Here is a 25160-nt window from a genome sequence, read left to right as displayed (position 1 = left end):
GTCGATGGTAAAAAGCAGCTGTAAGTCGTCTGCATAGTTGAAGACTCTCACCTGATTGTCTCTTAAGGTCTGGATCAACGGGAGTATATACAGATTGAATAGATGGGGAGACAGGGAGGAGCCCTGTGGCACTCCACAAGTGATAGCCTGTTTGGTGCCCATTAAGTCACCGAGGCGCAGAGTTTGATTACGGTCAGTCAGGAAGGATCTCAGCCAGCCGGCTGCAAGGTCCCTGACGCCGGCTTGTTCGACACGGTCGACCAAGATGTTGTGGTCGACCGTGTCAAAAGCGGCCGAGAGGTCCAGGAGCACCAGGGCTTGTGGAGAGCGTCTGTCTGCACTGTCGCGCAGGGTGTCCAGGACTGTCGTGACTACTGCTTCGGTAGAGTGAGCAGGCCGGAAGCCTGCCTGATGGGGGTCGAAGCAGGAGGATTCCTCGAGGAAATTAGATAGACATTTGGCCACGTGTGCTTCAAGGACTTTTGCCAGATAAGGCAGCAATGAGATCGGTCGAAAGTTGGCTTTGCATTATATATATGTTACATTACATATTTACAATTCTCATTTTCTAACTAGAAGAACAGAACTTTTCCTCCGCTCTCTTTAGCTCATTTTCTCACCTGATGGAGTACAGTACAACAATGCTCCTTTTATTATCCTGGCTTGGGTGGTTATTTACACGTCTCTACAGGGTTTTCTCTTTCTTGCTTTGAGTTGTTATTTAAACATCTCTACAGGGTTTTCTCTACCTTGCATTCAATTAAATTGTATACTTACTGTTGGGGTGAATTCACGTCACCCACACTTTGATTAGGGGTTGAGTCGAGACACCAAGTCAACCAAATTCTGGGTAAGCAGGTTTACATTGGTCGCGAAGCTGGGATTTTATGTGCTGCGACTAAGTGTCACTTTCACAGTGTGGTTCAACTTGGTTTACCACAACCGATGTTGGGGTTGCCGTATATGTAATCCATCTATGTAATGTCATGTAACTATGTTAGTTTCTCCTGTTTCCTGACACTGGCAGGTTCACAGCTCATGGACTTTTACAAGAGCAATATGTATCTGGTTGAATATTGTCTTATCATTATTTTCTTTGTATTTTCACTCAGCAATTCCCACCAGCAGAGAGGGAGATGGTTCAGCTAAATGTCTCTACACCTCATGTAAGAGGTGCTATTCAGGCAAACACATGTCAACCTTCCATACAGGGTTGAATTAATCCCTGCTTTCCTTTTATCTCCTACCCACTTAGGACAAGATAAAACCTATGGTACACTAGGGTGTCATTTTAGCAGCTTTCTGTGTTTAGGAGAAAGGTGTGGTGCAGCAGCCAGGCTGGCTGACTCCGGAACACAGGGGCTCACGGTTTGATCACTGGTGGCAGGTTAGCCCAGAACCTTGTCACTCTGGGCAATAGCTCGCTTAATCTTCCTGACAGCCCCCAGTGCCGGGACACCTCTCTGGAGGTAGTTTTGCACTTTCATCCTTCATCAGATTCAGACCCACACACCTCCAACATGAGTTCCTGTTCGTGACTGTCAACCAAGAGTGTCATTTTTCATGTGTTTTGGGGGACTGGGGGTGCTCATAGTTTGTCCTTGGAGACTGAAGGGTCTCTGTAGAGACATAGGGTTGCCTTTGAGAATCCCTAGGGTGCCTACAGAGCCACAGGAGTGCCAGTAGAGTCTCATGGGTGTCAGCGGAAACATATGAGTGCCAAGGAGAGACACAGGTGTGCTGTGCCAGCAATGATGCATGAGTGTCAGCAGTTGTTTAAAGGATTTCGGGAGAAACACACAGATGCCTCAAGATTCCTACTGTGCATGCAGGAAGCCATGGAGCAAGACTGTGTCTAGGGCCAGTAAATGGCCTGCAGAGACTCCTGGGCATCAGGGGCCCATAGGTTGTCTATTTACAAACGACGATCAGCATCCACCATGCATCCACCATGCATTCAATTCATTATATAAACCTCACAGCCAAATTATGAAGGCCACAGACTCCTTTTCAATTTTTCATCACCATTTCTTTTATTTATATCTACTTGCTTTTTTCACTAAACTTTCCTGTAGCCAACGCGTTTCGTCCCTTAACTGAGACTTCTTCAGCGCTTTAGAGTGCAGTTGATATGTAAATTAGCCAGGATTTTGGAAGATCACAGCAGGTATTTCTCTCTCAGGTCTTATCGAAACATCAAATTTATTATGTGTCATCTATATGTTGCCTCAATTGGGACACAATGTCCGAATTGTTTGTTGTTGCACAGCTTGAGGTGTCCAGAAACAAGATTCAAAATTTGGCTACAGGAGTTGTTTTGTTTTCATCATTATGAACATTATTATATCCATAGATCATACAGTTACTGAGAAAGATATAATTACATATAGTCAGAGCACTGTGGGGTCCTCTCATTAATAAACCTAGAACTTTTCAGAAAAGATTTCCTGATTTTAATACTGATGACAGGTCTGACCCAGCTGCTTTTTATTATTCTCAACGACCAGAGAAAGTGACAAATATCCTGACCACCAATCTTAGTTTTATTTATTCTACAAAGTTCATTGATTAAATTGCAGAACAAGATTATGTAAATCGGAAAAACAATATAAATAAAAATAGTGTATTTTGGCCGAATAAGGGCATCGATACCCTGATTAGAGCATATATGATTGCCAGAGAAATTATATTTGTAAACAAAGTGATATAGGAAATAATGAGTTTCTCATCTGTTGGAAACTTTAAAAAACCATTCATTAAAAAAATTAACCTAACATATTATGAAAATGATGCTTAACTCATTTCAGTTTAAGTGCTGGGAAAGAACATCTGTCAACAGAAGTCATGGATTTGAGTGATTTTCTTCTGGGACCATACCTTGGAAATGTATATCCAACTTTATATACTCTATTATTAAAGAGGCGCAAGCATATTCTGCAGAAAGAATTAAAGAAGTTCAAAACGGGTAGACAGAATTTCAGCTATTATTTCTTATACCCTCAGTCATTTAACAGACAATTTGAATCCTCTGCTAAATGGGCAGGTTCAGATGCTAAGCAATAACACAGTAAAATTGGACATTATACACTTTGACGCAAATAAATGGTATGAGGTCAAAATATTGAGTTGGAAATGTCGACTTACATTAATATCGAGTTTTAAATATCGTGACACAGAAATATCGACAGAAAGAATATTGTGGTCAAGAATATCGACTTTAAGGTAAGAAATATGAATTTAAAAAATATAGAAGTCATTAATATCGTTTGCAAAGATATAGTTGTTTAAAATATCGATTTTTTTAGTTAGTTATGTATTTTAGATTATTTTGTAAATGTATGTGATGTATTTTTTTGTATAAGTATTGTTGATGTTTTTTAATATATGTGTTACATTTTTAGTAGTTATTAATTTCATTTTAATTACATTTTGCATTTTATAGTTCCATAGCGGGTTGTGGGTTTATAGGGGAATAGTGTGGGAAGTAATTAATTTATAATAAATTAATGAATACTTTTAATTTATTCATATTTATTTGATTGAGATATTATAATGGTAATTGTGTTTTTAATTTTTGGTGCTACATTTTGGGGCCGATTCCGATTCAGTAAAATCCCTTACAAATAGCCGTACGGAGCATATTTCCCGTATGAATCGTACCCTTAAACGTCCCCATATGTACGATGAAGTACGATTCGGTCCCAAAGCAGATCTCCGTACGAATCGTACGAAATCGTACGAAAGACCATACGACTTAAAAATCCGTACGAATTGCATTCGGAAAACGCAGTATGCGAAGTCCGTACGGATCGAAGCAGCATTTTCCGACCCGGCAAGTACGATTCGTCTCGTCAACACTCCGTACGACTCTTTTTCTACGGGAGCTCAAAACATCCGGAAAAGCAGATTTCGACTTGAACCGCGTACAAAACGGACTCCTCCCGGGTACCCCATAATTGCAGGGGTACGGTGTGTAGGGATATGGTGCGTACACCCCATGATTGCAGGAGTACGGTGTGTATGTGTTTGTGTTGCTCGCCGTACGAATCGCTCATATGCGACGTTTTCCGTACGAATCGCGTTCTCATTCCCCGATCCAGATCGTACTTGTTGGGTCGTACAGCATGTGTACGATTCGCATGGTTTATTGTGAGGGTCCGTGTCGTACAGATTTTCCCTTGCTTTTCGTACGGTTCGCAACAATTCAGTCGTATATTTTTCAAATGAATCGTACTATGCGATTCAGATGGTATTGTACGAGTCGTACGGAAAGTGCTACGGATTCGATTTGGTCGTACGATTGGTTTACCGAATCGGAATTGGCCGCTTTAAGTGTGGGTTGTTGGGTTCATAGGGGTATAACGTGAGAAGAAATGTTTCATTATTAATTAGTTGTTAATATTAATTCATTGATAATTATGGTAATTGTGTAATTAATTTTAGATGCGGGTTGTGGGGTTTATAGGGGTAAAGGGTAGGAAGTAATGTATTTGTTATTAATTAATTATTTGTATTAATATTAATTAATTAATTGACAAGTAAATACGGAGATTATGTAGGTAATTTTAGTTGGGGTGTGGAGTTATTAGGGGTAAAGGGTGGGGGGTAATTTATTTTTAAATAATTAATAATTAGTTGATAATTGATATTAATTAATTGATAATTAAGATAATTGTTTAATTATATTTTTTGAGCGTCGGTTCGGGGTTTGGGGTTTATAGGGGTAGAGGGTGGGGATAATTGTACTTACTATAATATTAGTTGTTGAATGCTATTAGTTATTTAATTGAAATGTTTTTTATTGTGCAATTAATATTTTTACTGTTTAATTTTAGGTGTGGGTTGTGGAGATTATAGGCGAAAAGGGTAGGTAGTTAATTCATTTTTATGTGTTTTAATTAATATTTGTTTAATTGATCATTAATTATGTTAATTATGCATTTTTTTTAGATGTAGGTTGTGAGTTTTGTGGTGTTACAGGGTAGGAAGTAAATAGACTAAATGTATGTAATAATTCATTTTTTTGTTAATAAATAATTTCTAAATAAAAATATTTATTTGTTTAAAAAATATGTTTTCTTTTATTTAATACAATATTTGTAGGTATTTGTGATATGTATTTTACATTATAATATATTTCTATTTTTTTAATGGTTATTATTAAATATACTGTTATTTTTAATATGATAACTTTGTTTACTTACCACTTTTTAAAAAATATTTTTATTTTGTTTGTTTTTAATTTTGAACTGAATGGAGTGGGAATAATAAATGTTAACCCTCTGCAATCCAACACTTTCCCTATTGATGCACTGACTGGAGTGTGAATAGTCAATTTTATCCCTCGGCTATCCAACACTTTCTCTACTGTTGCCCTCATTGGAGTGGGTATAGTAAGTTTTACCTCTCCGCTATCCAACACTTTCCCTATTATTGCACTCACTGGAGTGGGAATAGTAATTTTTACCCCTCCGCTATCCAACACTTTCCTTACTGTTGCCCTCATTGGAGTGGGAATAGTAATTTTTACCCCTGCCGCTATCCAAAACTTTCCCTACTGTTGCACTAACTGGAGTGGGAATAGTCAATGTTATCCCTCCGCTATCCAACACTTTCCCTACTGTTGCACTCATTGGAGTGGGAATAGTAATTTTCTCCCCTCCAGTATCCAACACTTTCCCTACTGTTGCACTCATTGGAGTGGGAATAGTAATTTTTACCCCTTCGCTATCCAACACTTTCCCTACTGTTGCATTAATTAGAGCGGGAATAGTAATTTGTACCCTCTGCTATCCAACACTTTCTCTACTTTTGCACTGACGGAAGTGGGAATAGTAAATTGTATCCCTCCGCTATCCAACACTTTCCTTACCGTTGCAAGTCAAAACAATACCCTTGCAGGCATAGAGCATAGGCATAGGGAGCTGCCTTCCACCTAAACTTGGGAACTACCAGAGTTCTCTCCTTCTTTTTTGCATAATTTATGCGTCACTCAATGTCTGCAAGGGTATGGTTTTGACTTATACTGGGTGCTCCCTTGTGTCTGGACAAAGCTAAACCTCTCTGAAGAGCTGTAATGACAGCAAAACACGTGTCAGGGGTTGCTTTTATTTATTTCAGGTTGGCTTGGATGGTATTTTACCAATCCAAAGCTGTAATATTGTTCCTGGAGTGGTAAATGGCTTTTGTCATTTTACAGCTCGACGAGGATAGCACTGTGCTAATCCTATGCTTTAAGACTTTGCTGTACAAATGGCAAAAGACTTCGTCCATTGCTATCTCGGCGTGGATAGCACTGTGCTAATCCTATGCTTAAAAACTTTGATAGAAAAGCAGACATTTGAGGTGAGCAAATTTAGAGTGTCGCTGTAATGGTGCGTGGTTATTTTATTGTGCTTAACACCAATCCGCCATGACGCGTTTCGGCCTAACGAGGCCTTGATCACATGACGTGATCATATATATATATGACTATATTTTGTACAACTATATGTTTGACATTGATTTTTTTCTGATATTTTTGTACTTACCATTATAAATATAGGATGCCGATATTTTTGACATCGATATTTAGAACTCGAGATTGTGGTATGTGGATATTTTAGGTGTCAAAATTCTGTCAGTGAACCCATATAAAGTACCCTGACTGCTCATAAATGAATCTGCTGCGATTAGTCTTTAAATTCTGACCTCAAAATAGGTAACAACGACAAAAAAAGAAGCACTGTACACCTATCAATAGAAGAGATAGAGAGTCCACTATTTTCTGTGGCAGAAGACCTGCATCTTATGTGGCTCTTATAAGGAGTAATTTCCTTGCAAATCATTTGCTTTCATTTTTATGATTAACAAAAAGTGGAAAAGTAAATTTTGCCATGTTCTGTGTCCCTACGCCTCATCCATCATATGTTATGTGTGCATGACCAATATGCATATGTTATTCCCCATGTCCGATTAATGACGCAATTACAGTTGTGTCCACCTCTAGTATGTTAGTTTCCAGTCCTCGTGAATACTACGAATATCAGGCCTATGTAAAGTAATGTTGCCACGTTTCTCAGTGTGCACGTTATTCCATTATAAAGTCCCCGTTTCCAGGCCTCAAAAGGGCCCGGACCCTGGATTCAGCTTCTGTCTCCTGAAAGCCTCGCTGAGGAGCGATACAGCCCCCACCTGTATCCTCGACCTTTCACTTACTTCCTGCCTCGCAGTGCCCGGTGCAGCTTGGCTCTGCCTCTGAGTCTGCCAAGAGTATGTTATGATTCCAGCTATCAGTTCAGTCCTCCTCCTCTGCATTCTTAAGCTACTGAACTGCATCAATAGTTTCCGTCATTGTCTAGCCTTCTCGTCTCCATGTTAGAGAAATACTGTATTTAATGGTCATTTAGTATTCTTCATCACGCACTACATGTAGAATAATGCATGGTCCAGTCTTAGAGTCAAGTTAGCTTTTCCCCTCATGACTTCTAGTTTATATCAACATGTTCCCTAAACATCAGATACCAGATAGGGTTTAGGTACATGTCGCTCCGACCCTCCAGACTCTAGTCTCTGCTCCTAGCACAGAGTTCGTAGCCCCCAGCTTCTCCTAGTAATACGTCATTGCCAGTTTACGCGCACCATTAGGTTAGAGGTCCCGGCTCCTTAGGTAGCCCCCTCCTATGTTTCCGCCCATTCATGACATATTCTGTTACGTTTGCATCACATGTCTATGTATACTCCCAGTTACACCTCTTTTTACTGTTATCTTTCGCGACTGCTACGCGTCACGCCTTCTGCTCCACCCACTGTTACGCCTACTGCAATGTAATGCTATGTGTTCGCGCTATGTATATATGCCTGTGTTTTGTTATTGAATGTTAGCGCGCTCATCCCAGACCTAGCCCCAGCAGCTGCTGGGCCTCTTTTCCCCTGCTGGGCCCCAGTTGTCCTGCTGGGCCTCTTTTCCCCTGCTGGGCCCCAGTTGTCCTGCTGGGCCCTGTCACCTCTGTTCTATGCAGGTTGTCCTGATCCTGTCCTTATGCTGTAATAAACCTGCACAAACTCCTACTACCTCGAATCTTGACTCTTATTTATTGAGCTATCTGTTATGCTATAAGTCTAGTCAAAAATAGGGTATTATTTATTTATTTACCACATAATGGCGCCCGAACAGGGACTTGCCCTTTCCCCACGCGTCGGTGAAGCCACGCCGACCCCCTGACCCTCTGCAGTCGTGACGGAACCATACCGTGCACTGGCAGATATTTCTGCTCCAAGTATCCCTCAGGCCCACGGAGGAGACGGAGGAGGCGGTCCAGCATCCGAACGAGACGGTGGAGGAACGCGGCGAGTCCCGACCAGAACCCAAGCCGAGAGTCCAAGGTCCGAGGTATCCGGAGGCCCACCTGTAACTGAAGTCCGAAGTCCGAAGTCCGAAGTTCGTCGTCCGTCGTCCAGTCCAGTCCGAGGCCTTCCGTTCCGTGCTGCCCGGTGAGTACCTTTGCTGGGGTAGTATCTAGACAGGACCAATTTAAATTGACTCCTGGTCCGTGGGTTGGTGGTGCCCAGACTCACAAACGAAGTGTTCACCTAGGTGGATACGGGTCTTGACGCGTTCCTTTATGGGACCGGTATGTTCCGTACTGTTACTGCAGTGCATCCAGTAACTCTAGTCTGTTCCGTTCTCGAGAAAATCTGTTCTGTTTCTGTTCTCAGTATTTCAGGTAATATTCTGTTCGAACTGTTATTTATAATGTTCTTCATGTATTTTCAATGTTGTGGTATGAGTGCGATGTGATTTCGTGTTTTTATTGTGTATTGTATTGTGTCCAGATTACAGTTCAGTCATGCCTATATTTTCCAAGTTACGTCAGTTAAAAACTAGAAAGGGTCTGTTAGAGGAAGCAGTTCCTGTCCCGCCTAGGGACAGTCCAGGTCATTTTATGTATCAGAAACATGGCATAAGCGCCATATTGTATCTAGATTTATGGGTAGAGTATACCAAACAGTTAGAAGAAAAGTATAGATGGCCCGTATCGGGTACATGGGATGCCGAATGTATCATGCGAGTAGAAGAAGCATTATGGAAAAAGAAAGCCAGACAGTCACAGAAAGATGCCATCGAGTTATGGCGTAAAGAAGCTCATAGAAGAACGGAAAAGGAAGTCAGAAAGTCGGAGTTAAGTAGAGAATCCCAGGAACGAGCCCATGAAAGAGAATTAATCGAGATAGGTGAACAAGTCAAAACCGAACAGTCAGACAGACAGAGGCATGCCCTCATTAAGGGTATGTATCCTCTCCTTGCCGAAGGTTTGCCAAAAGCGACCCCAGAGGCATCCAGTAATTTCCCGCCACCATTAGTTCCGACCAAGCTACGTCATAAACCGACCGCAGCTGATATTTTTATTTCGTCCTATCTGGACGACACAGTCCCCGAATATGCAAATCCAGTTCGCGCTCCGCTAGTCCCTGTAAATCAGGCACTTCCTGTTCCTCCAGATACCGGGGTGCCCTTAACAGCTCCCCCGGCCCAGTCCGCCATACAAGTCCAGCCCACGTTACAATTACCGACTCTGCCAGGACGAAGAATGTCAGTCGACGATTCTAGTCTAGGGGCCGCAGGAGGAGGTACTCCTCAAACCCCGCCGCCACACAAGCGTTTATCAGCACTCGAATTACATGCTCAAGCATCACAGCGTACTCCTAAAAGTAATAAGTCTGTCACAGAAATCAGGCAAGCCCTTAACGAATGTGTCTATGATCCAGTTCCAGGCGAATATACTATGGTTTTATATTCCTTACGTGTAAGGAGAGTGACCGAGTATCTAGTCACCTTACCGAATATGAAAGAAGATCTAGACAGAATATATCATTTCATCCGTACAGGGGATGATCCAGAAAGTATTGGCGAGATTATGTCTCAAAGGAAAGCCGAGATTCAGCTCATGATATTAAAGTTCCTGATCAATTGTCTAATAAGAGAACAAGATTACCCGTCCAAAGATCCCGCCGAAATGAGAATCCTGACAAGGTGGAGTGATAATATAGCCGAGGGTAAGCACAAGACCGTCGGTGCCATGGAGAGTATGTACAAGAAAATTCGTAAAGAAATAGTAAAGATACACGAACAGTGTAAAGCAGCACAAGTAAGCGAGAAAGAAAGTATCTCTGATCCTGAAGAGGAAGACGAGAATTCCGCCAGAATAGCGTATGTAGGAAAATCTAGATTTCCGGATCGCCATTTACGTCTAGAACACAAGTCTATTTTTCATCATCCAGCACCAGAACTAGGTTCTCTAGAACAAGTATTTCAAGCTACCGATCACATTCTGAAATCACGAATCGGTTACAGTGAATTAAGTACCATGCATGAACAAGAACTAGCCCGATCAGCAGTCCGATGGATTACTGATTCTACCACTTTTCCAGACGAAATAGTGGCACAAATGTTTCTGAAACTGCCCCCAGCCGAGCAACGACTGGTGGGTATGTATATGATCCAGCACCTCATTACTCTGTATGAGGGTCAACATTCCGATCCAGGCCCGTTACACGATGTCCTGAACGAGTTACTCCAGTATAGATGGAGAGGTCTAGGTACCGATTTAATCAGTGTCATTCTAGAACAGCGCCACAAATATAGAACGTTTCTGAATCCGTATTTTGTTCATGTCTCACCCCCAGAAAATAAACCATTCTACATAGACAGACAGAATCCGTTACGAGAAGTCCACCCAGTCCAAGGGACGGGTGGCGAAATGCAACGAGTGTTCGTATACACTCCAATATCAAAGATGGAACTTCTTGAAATGAAGAAATTAATTCCCTGTCATGACAAAGATCCAGCAGGGTTCCATAGAGAATTAAAAGACATGCTCCGTATGGGAGAATACACTTACCCAGATATCATTAAAATGTTAAAGGTCCTGTTACCCGCAGGGGTGTATGAAAAGTTAAAGGAAAAAGAATGGGAGGTGGGAGAGAAAAAGATTGATTGGGCAGCTCTAGAAGCTGAAGACAAGGCACGAGTACCAGGTACCGGTCTCGGAGATAAATGTAAAGATTTACCAGAATTATTGATTCAAGTTTTACCCAGATTATTGACAACTAGGAAGGAAGACTGGGATGCAATCTCAGCCTGTAAACAGAAACAAGACGAGGATATTAGTGATTTTTATTCTAGATTTGAGAAATGTTTCAGTATCAACAGTGGTCTCAAGACAAGTAGTGAGTCATACCCTCACCTTTTCGTTACCAAATTAGTCGAGAATTCAAGTCCACAAATTAAAAATCGAGTTTTGAAAGTCGAAAGCACCTGGCAAGCAAATACTCCGTCCCAGATGCTCCAGATGCTCCAGTATCACCAGAATAGAATCAGGGAAGAGCAAGAACACGAAAGAAAACGTATGAAAGACACGAAAATGAAAGTACTAGTTGCACAATCTGTTCCTCAAGACAGTCAGAAGAGGGGTCCGAATCAAGCCAGTCATCCTGCAGCTCCCGTTAAAGGGAACTGCAATTATTGTAAACAGCCAGGTCATTTTATAAACGAGTGTGCAGTTCTGAAACATAATATAGCTACTGGTAAGACTAAAGAAAGACCACGTCCGCCTAGACAAGAACAAGTTTCACAGATTCCTCAGTCACAGAATGCACAACAGACAGTTACAGTACCGCAGCCTATTGCTGCAACACAGCACGTTACACAGCAGATGTACCAGTATGCTCAGACCGAGTATCCAGAGTATCAGTCATATTCATGAAACAGCCTAGAGAGGGAGGTAGGCTTGCCTCTCATCGAGATACCTGTAGATCAAGAAGGTCCCTATGTTCACAGTCAAGTATTAGGGAAAGACAGAAAGTTTTTGATTGATACAGGGGCAAGTAGGACCACAATTAGTCACGCCGAAGTTCCAGGGGCTCCGCTCTCAGGCTCAAGAAATGTTTCCCTTGGATTTTCAGGAAAACCAATAGTTAATGAAATATCAAAGCCAGTCACTCTAGAAGTAGGTCCATTGTCCCGTACTACTGATCTGTTACTTACTAAGTCATGTCCAGAAAATCTGTTAGGCATTAAGACACTGAAAGAATTAGGTGCAGTTATTTGCTGTTCCCCAGAGGGAATACGTCTGTTCCTACGTGACTTTAAGGGTCACTATGTATTACGAGATTTTGATTCAAGATTGTCTAATGTTCCACAGCATTTATGGGCGCAAGGTCCAACTGATGTAGGTTACATGCAAATCACACCCCATCGTGTGACTCTCAAACCAGGTGTAGTGTTACCCCGAATCAGACAGTACAGATTGCCACCTGAGGCTGTAGCAGCCTTATCCAAAATTATTGACGAGCTCATGGCTCAAGGAGTAGTTGTAGAAACTGACTCCAATGTATGTAATTCTCCGATCATTCCAGTCATGAAACGTACTGATCCAAATGCACCCCCAGTATATCGATTAGTGATTGATTTACGAGAGCTTAACAAATGTATCATTCCTCAGTACCCAGTTGTCCCAGACATTTCTTCCCTGTTAACAGCCATTGATTCCGAAGCCATGTTCTTCACTGTTATCGACCTCAAGAATGCATTTTTTAGTGTTCCAATTCATCCAGACAGCCAGTTTCTTTTCGGATTCTGTTTAAATGGAAGGAGCTATATGTTCACACGCGCTCCTCAAGGTTTCACAGAAAGTCCTAGTATTTACAGTCAAGCACTTAAGAGACAACTAGACAACATTCACATGCCAACTGACACTGCCCTGCTCCAGTATGTCGATGATCTACTGATCACAGCCCGTTCTGAACGTGACTGCGAGCGAGCATCCCTTACAGTCCTGTATTTTCTAGCCGAGATGGGGCACAAGGTGTCACCTTCGAAGCTTCAATTCTGTGTCCAGCAAGTGGTATACTTAGGACACTTGCTGTCCAAGAGGGGTAGGCAGCTGACACCTGACCGTATCCAGTTAATAGCGAGTCTTCCCCAGCCCAGAACCCAGAAGGAGGTACGTGCCTTTATCGGCCTTACTTCTTATTGTAGACAATGGATTCCCCAGTATGCATTCCTAGCCAAGCCACTGATACAGTTAACGACACAGGAGGCAGCCGTATCGACTGTCCTCCCTTGGACATCTGAACATACACTTAGTTTTAACGAGTTAAAGAAAGCTCTATGCCAAGCTCCAGTTCTAGCTACACCGAACTACAGTAAGCCTTTTACACTTTTCGTTACTGAACGGGAAGGTACAGCATTATCTGTTCTCACACAAGATCAAGCAGGACAATACAAGCCCTGTGCTTATTTTTCGAGCACATTAGATCCAGTCGCCCAGGCGTTGCCTGCGTGCCTCAAGTCAGTTGCAGCCACAGCACTAGCTATCAGACAAAGTGATTCCATAGTTTTAGGACACTCCCTGACAGTACAAGTCCCACATTCAGTAGAAGTTCTTTTAAACCGAACACAAACACAGCACTTGACAATTGCACGTTTAACAGGTTATGAATTGACACTGTTCCAGCCACACATAGAAATTAGACGCTGCAACGTCCTGAATCCTGCTACACTGTTACCATCAGTTAATTCAAATCCAGACCCACACGACTGTGTGGAAGTAGTCAACATTACGACTAAGCCAAGACAAGACCTGACAGACATTCCGTTACCAGATCCCGACCTGACACTTTATGTAGATGGTTCATGTATGAGAACTAGTACAGGAGAACTAGTCGCCGCGTATGCAGTGACTACTGACACCGAAGTTATTGAAACACACCGTATTGATACCCTGTCCGCTCAAGCAGCAGAGCTAGTTGCTCTGACACAAGCCTGTATACACGCCAAGAACCAGAAAGTTAATGTTTACACAGATTCACGTTACGCATTCGGAGTTGTACACGACTTCGGAGTACTCTGGCAGGAGAGAGGTTTCATGACTTCTCATGGAACCAAGATTCAGCATGGTCTCCTTATTCAAGCCCTGTTAGATGCCATACATTTACCGACATCTATTGCTATCATGAAATGCAAAGCACATACGAAAGTCACCGACATTATTTCTCAAGGTAATGATCTAGCAGACCGCACAGCCAAGCTTACAGCACAGACTCCAGACATTCCAGTTAACATGACACATACTCCAGATTCGATTACATGTATGACAGTTAAGGACCCTACACAAGATGTCATAGATATACAGTTACATGCTACTCCCGATGAAATCAAGAAATGGTCTGAACAAGGAGGGGTCCAGACAGATCAAGGATGGTTAACGAAGGGTAGAGCCACATGGTTTCTCCCCGACTCTATGGTTCAAGTCATTATCAATACCGCACATAGTCCAGCACATTTAGGAGAAAAAGCTATGTTAGATAGTATCCAGAACATTTGGTTCAACAAGCATTTACGAGCTGCAGCCAAGCAGAAAGTCCGTACCTGTATGATATGTTGTCAGTTTAACCCAGGTAAAAGTGTCCCGGTGGAACAAGGTGGTTTCCAGCCCCCTGACCACCCTTTTGAGGTCCTCCAGATGGATTATATTCAAATGGAGCGATGTCGAGGTTTCAAGTATGTCCTTGTAGTTGTATGCGCTTTGTCCAGATGGACAGAAGCATATCCAGTCCCAGATTACACAGCCGCGACCACTGCCAAGCAGTTGGTTCGTGAATTTTTCCCTAGATACGGACTCCCTAGAGTCGTATATTCTGATAACGGTCAGCCATTCTCCTCAGAGTTAATGAAGCACGTTTCCCTTTTGTTAGGGTACCAGTGGAAGTTCCATTGTGTACGCCATCCTGAAGCAGCCGGTCTCGTAGAGAGACATAATCAGACTCTGAAAATCCGCATTGCAAAAGTCTGTAAAGACAAAGGTGTGGACTGGTTAATAGCTCTGCCAGTCGCTTTGTTTTATATGCGCATGGTCGCACATTCCAGATCAGGTCTGTCCCCGTATGAGGTCGTATTCGGCCGCCCCCCTAACATGTGGGGTACTCCTAGACCCCGAAGTATTACCGATGTTTCATGTAATATGCTGACAGATTACCTAGCTTCCTTGATGTCTGCCCTCAACTCATGTCGTTCACAGGTTGCCGCCGCATTTCCAGACAATACCGAGGTGGCACCGCACGAGATCGTTCCAGGCTCCCTTGTGATGGTCCGGAATTTCGACAGATCAAGTCCGCTGGAACCACGTTGGAAGGAGCCACGCCAGGTCCTCTTGACCACCCGTACTGCCGTCAAGTTGGAAGGCAGGAAAGGATGGGTCCACCTGTCTCATGTAAAACTTTTCAAAGGATTGAAACCAGTTTCTAAAAACATTTCCAAGGATTCCCAAGATTCGAAAGATTGCCAGAACATTGTTTTAAAGGACTGTCCCGCACAAGACATTATTACAACCCCTCCCTTGTTAGAGAAAACTCCGCAACAGGAGTATAAGTTAAAGCTCAGGTCTAGTAAAATAAGTCAGTCAGTTTGATTGTATAAGTCCTCCCCTAGGTGAAACGGTTAGACTGTTTCTGACATGTATAAAATAGACCCCCATAGTGAGAGAGTCAGTTTAAACGCAAACCGATGTATTGTTTTTCTGAGTTTCATGATAATCATCAGCATCTTGATTTCCTGCACCAGCTATGCGTTTTATCTGTATTTTCCAGTTCCTCATGCTAATATGTCTGCTAATGCTACAGTAGAGCACATGTTTAGTGATCTGCCTCCTCACGAATATTCTTACCGTCTCGCTATGCGCAACAACTCATTTATCCGTATGTTACATTATTCACACCAGACCAGCAATGCCACTAATTGTTGGGTGTGTGGTCGACTCCCCCCTTTCCAGACGCCGAAGGGAGTTCTGCCACTGTTTCCTTATCCATTCTCACATAATGGTTCGTGTGGAGCATGGTCCACGTTAACGTCATCCTCAACAGATATGTCTTTTCTTAACAGTACATGTTTTCCAGACAAGCAAGGTTTCCCCCACAGAACAGGTTTAGATCTAGAAAATGAAGTATATAATTTAGGAAATTATTCGTCGAATTTCATGGTCCTGAATGTTCAGTCTGATACTACTCCAGACTTACCTGCTATTTCAGTACTACCTGTCAAAGGCGAATTATGTGTCCGTAGTTATGGTTCTGTACACATAGGTCATAGTGAATGTACTACTGTTATCAAGTATAGTGACAGTGGGAAATCTGTTTTCAAAGCTTCACGTCATTCTTATTTTATTTGTGGTCAAACTGCATATGTCCGTCTGCCCCTCGATTGGGAGGGAACCTGTTACATTGCTTTCCTACTGCCACCTGTTTTCCTAGCCCCATCTGATTATCACAGAAACACACATCTAGTACACATTAGACATAGAAGGGAGTCTCCAATTGTCGATTATACTGAAACTACTCTAGAGCAGTATACAGATTTCAATAAAGGTTTCTTCTTCTTCGTAGGACCTGTCCAGAATAGTAAACTGATCCGTAGGTTAACAAGAACCCTTGAAGCTGTAGTAAATGAGACTGCCTCTGCTCTAGGTAACCTAACCGAAGAACAATCTGCTATGAGATTTGTCGTTTTGCAAAATCGTCTCGTCCTTGACGTCATACTGGCCGATAGGGGCGGGGCCTGTAGAGTCATCGGATCTAGTTGCTGCATTTTCATTCCAAATAACGCGCCGTCTGTTTATTCAGCTATAACCAGACTCCATAAAATTGCCCATCTGTTACACCAAGATCCAGGCACCTGGACATGGTCCGGTTGGTTCTGGAATATAATTTCCGCATGGGGATGGAAAGTCCTGTCCTTTCTAAGTATAGCAGTAGCGATCATATTCAGCTGCTGCCTCTGTATACAATGTGGCCCTGCGATTTGCAGTATGTGTGCTACCTCTTGTATTCCTAGTCCCAAGCCCCGTTCTAAATCCCGTTCCAAGACAATTCGAGACGAGCAAATGATACTGTATGAAATGATAGATGGTATCATGAAAATTGATGTTTCCTGATGGAAACGTAGTGACAAGGAGGGAATGTGGAAAAGTAAATTTTGCCATGTTCTGTGTCCCTACGCCTCATCCATCATATGTTATGTGTGCATGACCAATATGCATATGTTATTCCCCATGTCCGATTAATGACGCAATTACAGTTGTGTCCACCTCTAGTATGTTAGTTTCCAGTCCTCGTGAATACTACGAATATCAGGCCTATGTAAAGTAATGTTGCCACGTTTCTCAGTGTGCACGTTATTCCATTATAAAGTCCCCGTTTCCAGGCCTCAAAAGGGCCCGGACCCTGGATTCAGCTTCTGTCTCCTGAAAGCCTCGCTGAGGAGCGATACAGCCCCCACCTGTATCCTCGACCTTTCACTTACTTCCTGCCTCGCAGTGCCCGGTGCAGCTTGGCTCTGCCTCTGAGTCTGCCAAGAGTATGTTATGATTCCAGCTATCAGTTCAGTCCTCCTCCTCTGCATTCTTAAGCTACTGAACTGCATCAATAGTTTCCGTCATTGTCTAGCCTTCTCGTCTCCATGTTAGAGAAATACTGTATTTAATGGTCATTTAGTATTCTTCATCACGCACTACATGTAGAATAATGCATGGTCCAGTCTTAGAGTCAAGTTAGCTTTTCCCCTCATGACTTCTAGTTTATATCAACATGTTCCCTAAACATCAGATACCAGATAGGGTTTAGGTACATGTCGCTCCGACCCTCCAGACTCTAGTCTCTGCTCCTAGCACAGAGTTCGTAGCCCCCAGCTTCTCCTAGTAATACGTCATTGCCAGTTTACGCGCACCATTAGGTTAGAGGTCCCGGCTCCTTAGGTAGCCCCCTCCTATGTTTCCGCCCATTCATGACATATTCTGTTACGTTTGCATCACATGTCTATGTATACTCCCAGTTACACCTCTTTTTACTGTTATCTTTCGCGACTGCTACGCGTCACGCCTTCTGCTCCACCCACTGTTACGCCTACTGCAATGTAATGCTATGTGTTCGCGCTATGTATATATGCCTGTGTTTTGTTATTGAATGTTAGCGCGCTCATCCCAGACCTAGCCCCAGCAGCTGCTGGGCCTCTTTTCCCCTGCTGGGCCCCAGTTGTCCTGCTGGGCCTCTTTTCCCCTGCTGGGCCCCAGTTGTCCTGCTGGGCCCTGTCACCTCTGTTCTATGCAGGTTGTCCTGATCCTGTCCTTATGCTGTAATAAACCTGCACAAACTCCTACTACCTCGAATCTTGACTCTTATTTATTGAGCTATCTGTTATGCTATAAGTCTAGTCAAAAATAGGGTATTATTTATTTATTTACCACAGTATGACAAAATGCATAAAGCCTTCTCTTACCCTGACTGGAAATTCTCTTTTGAGTTCTATTGTTTCCCAAAATATAATCCCATATTCTTGAGCACATCTGCATGTATCAATCCATGCACTGGGGAGAGGATGTAGCCTTATGGCTAGAGCGGTCGACCTCGGAGCTGAAGAACCAGGTTCGAGTCTTGGCAACAACGTTCAACATCCTGTGTTTCTGGGCAAATCACTTAACCTCCCCGTGCCTAACAAAAAAAAGTGAATGTGTCCATCTGTAACGAAAGTGGTGCTCATGTAAAGCGCACTGATACCCTATATCTTGGGTCTAGTTCACTCTATATAAACCTCTATTTAAAACCCACTAGGGCACTCACTCCTCTATGATACTATCACTCTGTACTGGATGTGCAACCACATGAAGTCCGTCCTTGGTTATACATTATTTGCATTTGTTCCTTCTTATTATTCTTAGGGAATGTTGCTGTGCATTGACTTCCCGCTACATTTTTGTGTTAACTGTTCAAAAAACTATAAAAAAAAGTTTTGTGGCATTATATTTTATCGTCCTCCAAAGATCTTTCAAAGTTCCATGGCCAAAAATGGACATGATAAATACATGCTTTGATAAGTTAAATACGCTTGTTCCAATCCTATCACAGAAAGAGGCGTTTTAAGCTCTGCAGCAGAAACATGTTGCCCTCCAAAAATCCCAGTCTGCGTTTGAAATTCAACAACTTCTGCAGACACAATTTCCAACACATTTTACTGATCTACTGCATGCTATTTAACAAACAGCAAATACAACGAGCATTGTCCATGTTTTCAATACATTTGGATTTGGCCTACTAAGGGGCGATAGGGCTATTTTTGTACTCATTGCTTCCTTCTTCAGTTCATAACTTCCTAATTTGTTTGGTGGAGTTTCAGCTAGACTACTGATAGTTGGTTGTGCAATTCTCATTTTCTCCTAATAAAGAAATAGTCACCTTGAATGCCAACATGAAATGAAGGGATTTCTATCTGATTGAACAACAGTGTCATGAAACAATGGCATTCTACTTTGCAGGAGACTCATTGAACTAGATAAGTGTAAATTGGACTTGGCAAAATTCAAGCCCCTTGAGTGAGACCTGCTTTCTGAAGCATGAACTGTTTTGAAACAATTGACTTGGATGTATCATTTGAACAGTCACCAATAGTATCACTCAACATAGGAGAACTGATTTGATCAATAATTTTGCATCAATCAAACTGTATTGTGACGGTTAACCATTGTAAAAAATGCAGGGCCTCATTTATGAAAAGTGACGCATCGCTGCGTGAAAACAGCGATGCGTCACTTTTCATTGCACCCTCCTAGCAACACCAATGATGCGTCATATTTACAGTATTACGCATCATCACACAAGGAGTTACAGATACTGCAGGCCCAAAAATGACGCATTGCTGGAGTGTGTCAAAAAAGTGACGCAACTCCAGCAATGGGTCATTACACATGGGCAAGTCCCATGTTCAATGTGCCTGCGTGAGTCTTACACCTGCCAAGAGGCAGGTGTAAGATATTGACGCATTTGAGTCCTATAAGTGGCGCAGTGAAATCTCATAGATTTCACTGCGTCACTTCTACGACCCTTTCTTGCATCGGAGCGCCCCCCTGCATACATTATATCTGGCGCAGATATAATGTGGCGCAGGGGTTTACAAAGTGACGCATCTCCCTAGATGCGTCACTTTGTAAATATGGCGCAACATGCCGCATTTGTTTTGCACCGGCGGCATAAAAGTGACGCAAGGCCTCATAAATAAGGCCTGCAGTATTTTATGACTCACCGGTGCTGGCTGCACTGGCTGCATCCCCTATGTAGCCATATGTCTTGAGAGTCACCCTGACAACAATGCTTGTATCTTTGGATTCCGTCATCTTTGTATTTCAGTTTGTGAGAACCTCATCAGCAACGCCCATAACAACACTCATAGACTCAGTTGGTGCTGCTCTTCCTAAAAATCAGCTGGTCCCTCAAATCGGATCCCTTTTTCAACTATGGCCTAAAGGTCTTCATTTCTTGAAAGTCTATGTCACCATCATCAATATCCAGAAAAAAAAAAAATAACGAGACTACGCTGAAACTGGGAAGTCTGTTTTTCTACATGTTTTATTAGAAAAGGAACTGTGTGAAGCAATTGTCCTCAAGGACAATGTGTACCTTTGCAAAGATTCACCTGGAAATGTTGCAACTACTACTTATCTCATTTTTACTATAGATAGAACTCATATTATGTGCACTAGGATAGGATTTTAATTTTAACGTACATTTTTAATATGTATCCATTGTTTCCTAGTGTTCTTGCGTGTGCCCTTCTATTATGAAAGAGGGGTTCGGTTCCGCTAATCACCCCTGTGATATCACAGGATTGATCGTTACCTGAACAAAATCTCACTCAAGTAATGTTCAGTGGCTTGCGTGGTGGTGGCCGTCCAACTGGTTTTCTGTCTTGTGTTGGCGCATTGACAAAGTCTAGAAAGCCTATCTCCTGGGCTGTGTTCTAGTAGAACTGCAAAATGTACTGAAAGAAGTCTGACTTAATCTCAGCCCCCAGTGATCACTCTAGGCCACATTCTATCCTATCACTCTTATCTCATCTGTGCATTGCTGTTAGGGACCTACAGTGGATAATCTAAAAAGAAGTGCCAGTCAGGTCCACTCTGAACAAGAACACAGGCATCCCCAGACTTGTTTAGGACTCTCCTGCCCTTTCTTATTAGGTCATATAATGCTTTTTTTTAAAGATTACTACATTACAGTGTTGCTACCACAGCATCCATTTTAACTGTATATGAGCCTACAGTTTCTATACAACTGTCATTCACCAAGTTGTCAAATCCATTGTTAAGAATGTATTTTGTGGTGAAGAATGTTTCCAAAAGTCCGTTTTTCATCCCGATCTCATTTCATCTTTGTCTTCCCTCAATGCAATATGTTTCTGCCTACCTCCTCACCCCTTTTCTGCTCTTGTCTTCTTCCTGGTTCTCTTCCTTCTTTATCCATATTCTTTCATTCTCACTCCTTTTTCCTTTTCCTTGCCCCTTATTTTGAGTTTTAAATGTTTGAAGGCTTCTCTTACCATTTTTTTGTTTTATGTGGACATTCCACCTCAAACTTCTTCAGACTCATTTTCTGCACCCTGTCTCCCTTTTTCTTTTTACCCTTTCTTATTTCGACCCCTCTGCTCTTCTATATTCGGTGTCTTTCCAAGCATGTCCCCCTTACTTGGCTCACCAATAACATACATAAAAAGATTAAGAAGCAACAGATCGCGAAGGATATTACTATTACTGCTTGAATAATCTATGGAAAAACCTCAAATAACATGAATAAGGTAAATGCAGAACACTGACCAGCCTTCTTGGTGTCAGTAATCTAATAAACGTAAACATGAGACTCAGGTGCGGGTATGAAAGAGACCCATGAGAAGCTCAAGTTAAAAGTTAGTAATTTGAGGAACAGGCGTAAGAGACCATACCCATAATGCCCTGACTCCTCTTTATTTGTTTTCTCAAATCACATCTAAAGAGGCAGAGCAGGTCGAAGAGAAAGAGGAGCATTAACTAAATGTCGTGCTGGAGACAAACAAAGGAGGTGCAGCAGTGGTACCACCTGGTAAAGGAGCAGTGGCAGCTGACCCGCTAGAGGAAGGAGCGCCACCAAACCCTGCATGCAGGTGCAGCGGATGAAGTAAGCGCAGCTTGGACAGCAAGGCGAGTCACTCGTGGCGAATCGTTCGAGGATGGTGCAGAGCTCCCACCATGAGAGCCTGACTCCGCCTCAGCAAAGACTTCTAGAATTCACTCCTACACTGCAACCTATCGGAACGAAGCTAGGCAGGCATTAAACGGGTGGTGCGTGCAGTCCGACTATAGCCTGGAATAGTCTAAGATGCACTTGGCAGGCAAGTGAAACAACTTGATCAAAACCGGTTAAATGATCGGCAGTCCTCCTCATCTAGTAATATTGATAGCAATAACCCCCAGGATGGCCCAGGTTCTGTAAATACACAGGACCTGGGGTGGGAGGAATGGTTATCAGTCATATTAATTGGTCCCCTGCAGATCTTGTCAATATCGAGAAACAATTCTTAACTTCCACGAAAATCGAATGACGTTCCATGAGGACCTTCAAATTGATTGTGTGTGGGTGCAACAAATCTAATTGGGGTGATGTGACACAACTGTTGTGATTAGTGGTCCAAGTTAAGCTAGAGACTGATAAATGAAAACGAGTAAATAGTCGTGCTGAGCCCTGGATTTGGTCGCTGCCCTTGCAACTGCAGAGGATAGTTTGTTAAATGCTGCTTAAACGTGTGTCCAGTCAAGAAGAATGTTTGAACCAACATTTTAAACTGTAAGCAAAACAACGGAGAATCTCCTGCGGATTATTTATGGTGGTTAAAGGATGTGTTTCAAAAAAATATGCTGGTATTTCCCTACCTGCTGAGAATGCTCTGGATGCTCTGGTGCTGCATTTGTTCAAGTTCTATTGCCAAAAGTCCAAGAACAACTTTAACATTTTTGCATTGGGTGGAAGACTACGAGATTAGCTGAATTGGTCTCTGTTGCAAAAAAGGAAACAAAAGTCAAACAAATCTCGGTTTGTGTCTTTACAAATGCAATGATTTCAACAAAAACTGGAGAGGGAGGGGGAGGAATGAGGAAATTGAAGAGGTGTACAAGGACATTGAGAGTGGGGTAAAACCTCTGGCAGGGTCAGGGAGATGCAGGCCCTCTGAGAGTGAGAGGGTCATGTTTTAGTTGTGGACAGTGGGGTGATTAGGAACAAGGGGCCAGATGCAGGTGGCCAAATACCGGTCGGTAACGGCCGATTTTGGCCGTTACCGACAGGTATTTGGAGTTTCAGATGTAGGGGGCCTTAAAATTACCGATTCGGTAAATTTACAGATTCGGTAAATTTACCGATTCTGTAAATTAGCAAATCTGTAAATTTACCGAATTGGTAATTTGTGATGTAGGTGGCACTGAAAACAGTGCCACAGATCCTTCAGAATTCGTTATTTACCATCAAATACTATTTGATGGTAAATAACGAATTCCTGTGTACATGCACATCTGTGCATGTACACCTGTGCCATGCGACACACATACATGCCCTTAGTATGTGTGTCACATGGCACACAAGCCTGAATCAGGGGTGCAACAGGGTGTCAAAGTGACACCCTGTCCCCCTTGTCAATTCGGTAATTTTACCGAATCGGTATTTACCGATTTGGTAATTACCATTGGTTCCTATGGGCCACCGATTCGTTAAATAATTCGGTAAAAATACCTACATAGCATTTACCGATTTGTAAATACCGAATCGGTAAAATTCGGTATTTACGAATCGGTAAATGCCATTTACCTACATCTAGCCTAAGATTGTCCTAATCTAAATTCTGGCACACCAAACAAGATGATCAAAACTAGTAAACTCAACATCCTCATAGCCAATATCCTACATTTAGGCCAAGCCAGAGGTTTTCTGACTGCCTCATAAATACACTGAACCCTGTAGATAATAATGCCCTGATGGTATATGTGCAGTCATGAAAAACCTACCTCATGGTTTATCAATATCAGTACTGGCCGAACAGCCCTGAAGACATCTACATTTCCCTCACTGCCTCTCGTGGAGTTGTCCATAGATGCTGTTGGCATTCTCAATATCAGAGTCCCACACTTCATTGCCAATCCCATCTCCATTACAGTAGGCCCCAGTGCTCTCCCCCTTAAACTGGCCCTAGCATATGGTGCCGGTGGTACCCAGGGCAGGGATGTAAAAGAGGTACCAGGGCTGCAGCACTTATTGTGCCACCCTGAGTGACCCGAATAAAACCAAAGTCTGCAGGTCTGCCTCGTCAGCAGTGCATGAGCATCTTACCTGCTTGAGTTGGACCATGCACACACCATAGTGACAGGGTCACTTCACTGCATGCAGTATATGTCAGTCACCCCTAAAGGCAGGCCTCCTATAGCCCAAGAGGCAGGGTGCATTATATTATATGTGTGTGAATATCTGTACAAGCATATAGTGCCATGTGGTAGCATTCTAAACATAACTCTAGTACAAGTGACCGGATGTCCATCGGATAACATGGGCTGGCATATGGGCATTACTTATATGTCCAGCTCCATAATGACCCGGCCGATTTCTTTCGTCTTTGATGTCAAACAAAATGTTTTTAACCCCTGACACGATGATGGTGTATAGGTTTAAACAGCATGTATCTAAGTGGCACTGTACACAGTGTCCACCAAGTTAACCCAGCGTTCTTGTGCCTTGGTGGGCTTTTTCAAAGGTTTTCCACCAAGACAGAAGTCTGACCTCATGCTGGGGAGTGTGTGCTGTTCCCAGAGGTGAAGGACAAAGACCTGTGTGAGCAGATGACACCTTGCCCTCATAGGATGCCTAGTGATTAGACCGGTGCAGCGGTGAGCCTCACTGGTGCCACTGGACAAAGGAACTTTTCCCCCACTCGAGAGCAAAGCCTCCCCCTGCCCCAGGCACTGTTTTTCCTGGGCAGGCAGGAAATTAGCTATGCACGCGATGTCCACCTCCACAAGGCTGACCACAACAATAGAGTGTTGCAGCTGAGGTCTACAGTCAAGGATGGTTTTGGCTATTTTGAATTTAAGCTAGAAATCAGGTTCTGACTAGTTTAATGACATACACACACAGGATGTTGTCACTACTGGGGCGGATTAGCCGCAGGACTAGATGCAGGACTAGATGCCCATTGGCTAGTAGTCCTCACACCCACAAACACCCCCTAAATCCATGATTTAAGGGGCACCCCAGACACCAGAACCTTAAATTTGATGTGAAACAAGAAG

Source organism: Lissotriton helveticus, chromosome 2_1 (assembly GCF_964261635.1).
Source record: "Lissotriton helveticus chromosome 2_1, aLisHel1.1, whole genome shotgun sequence".
NCBI classification, from domain to species: Eukaryota; Metazoa; Chordata; class Amphibia; order Caudata; family Salamandridae; genus Lissotriton; species Lissotriton helveticus.
The sequence above is the reverse complement of the archived record's forward strand: the minus strand, read 5'-3'. Positions refer to the sequence as shown.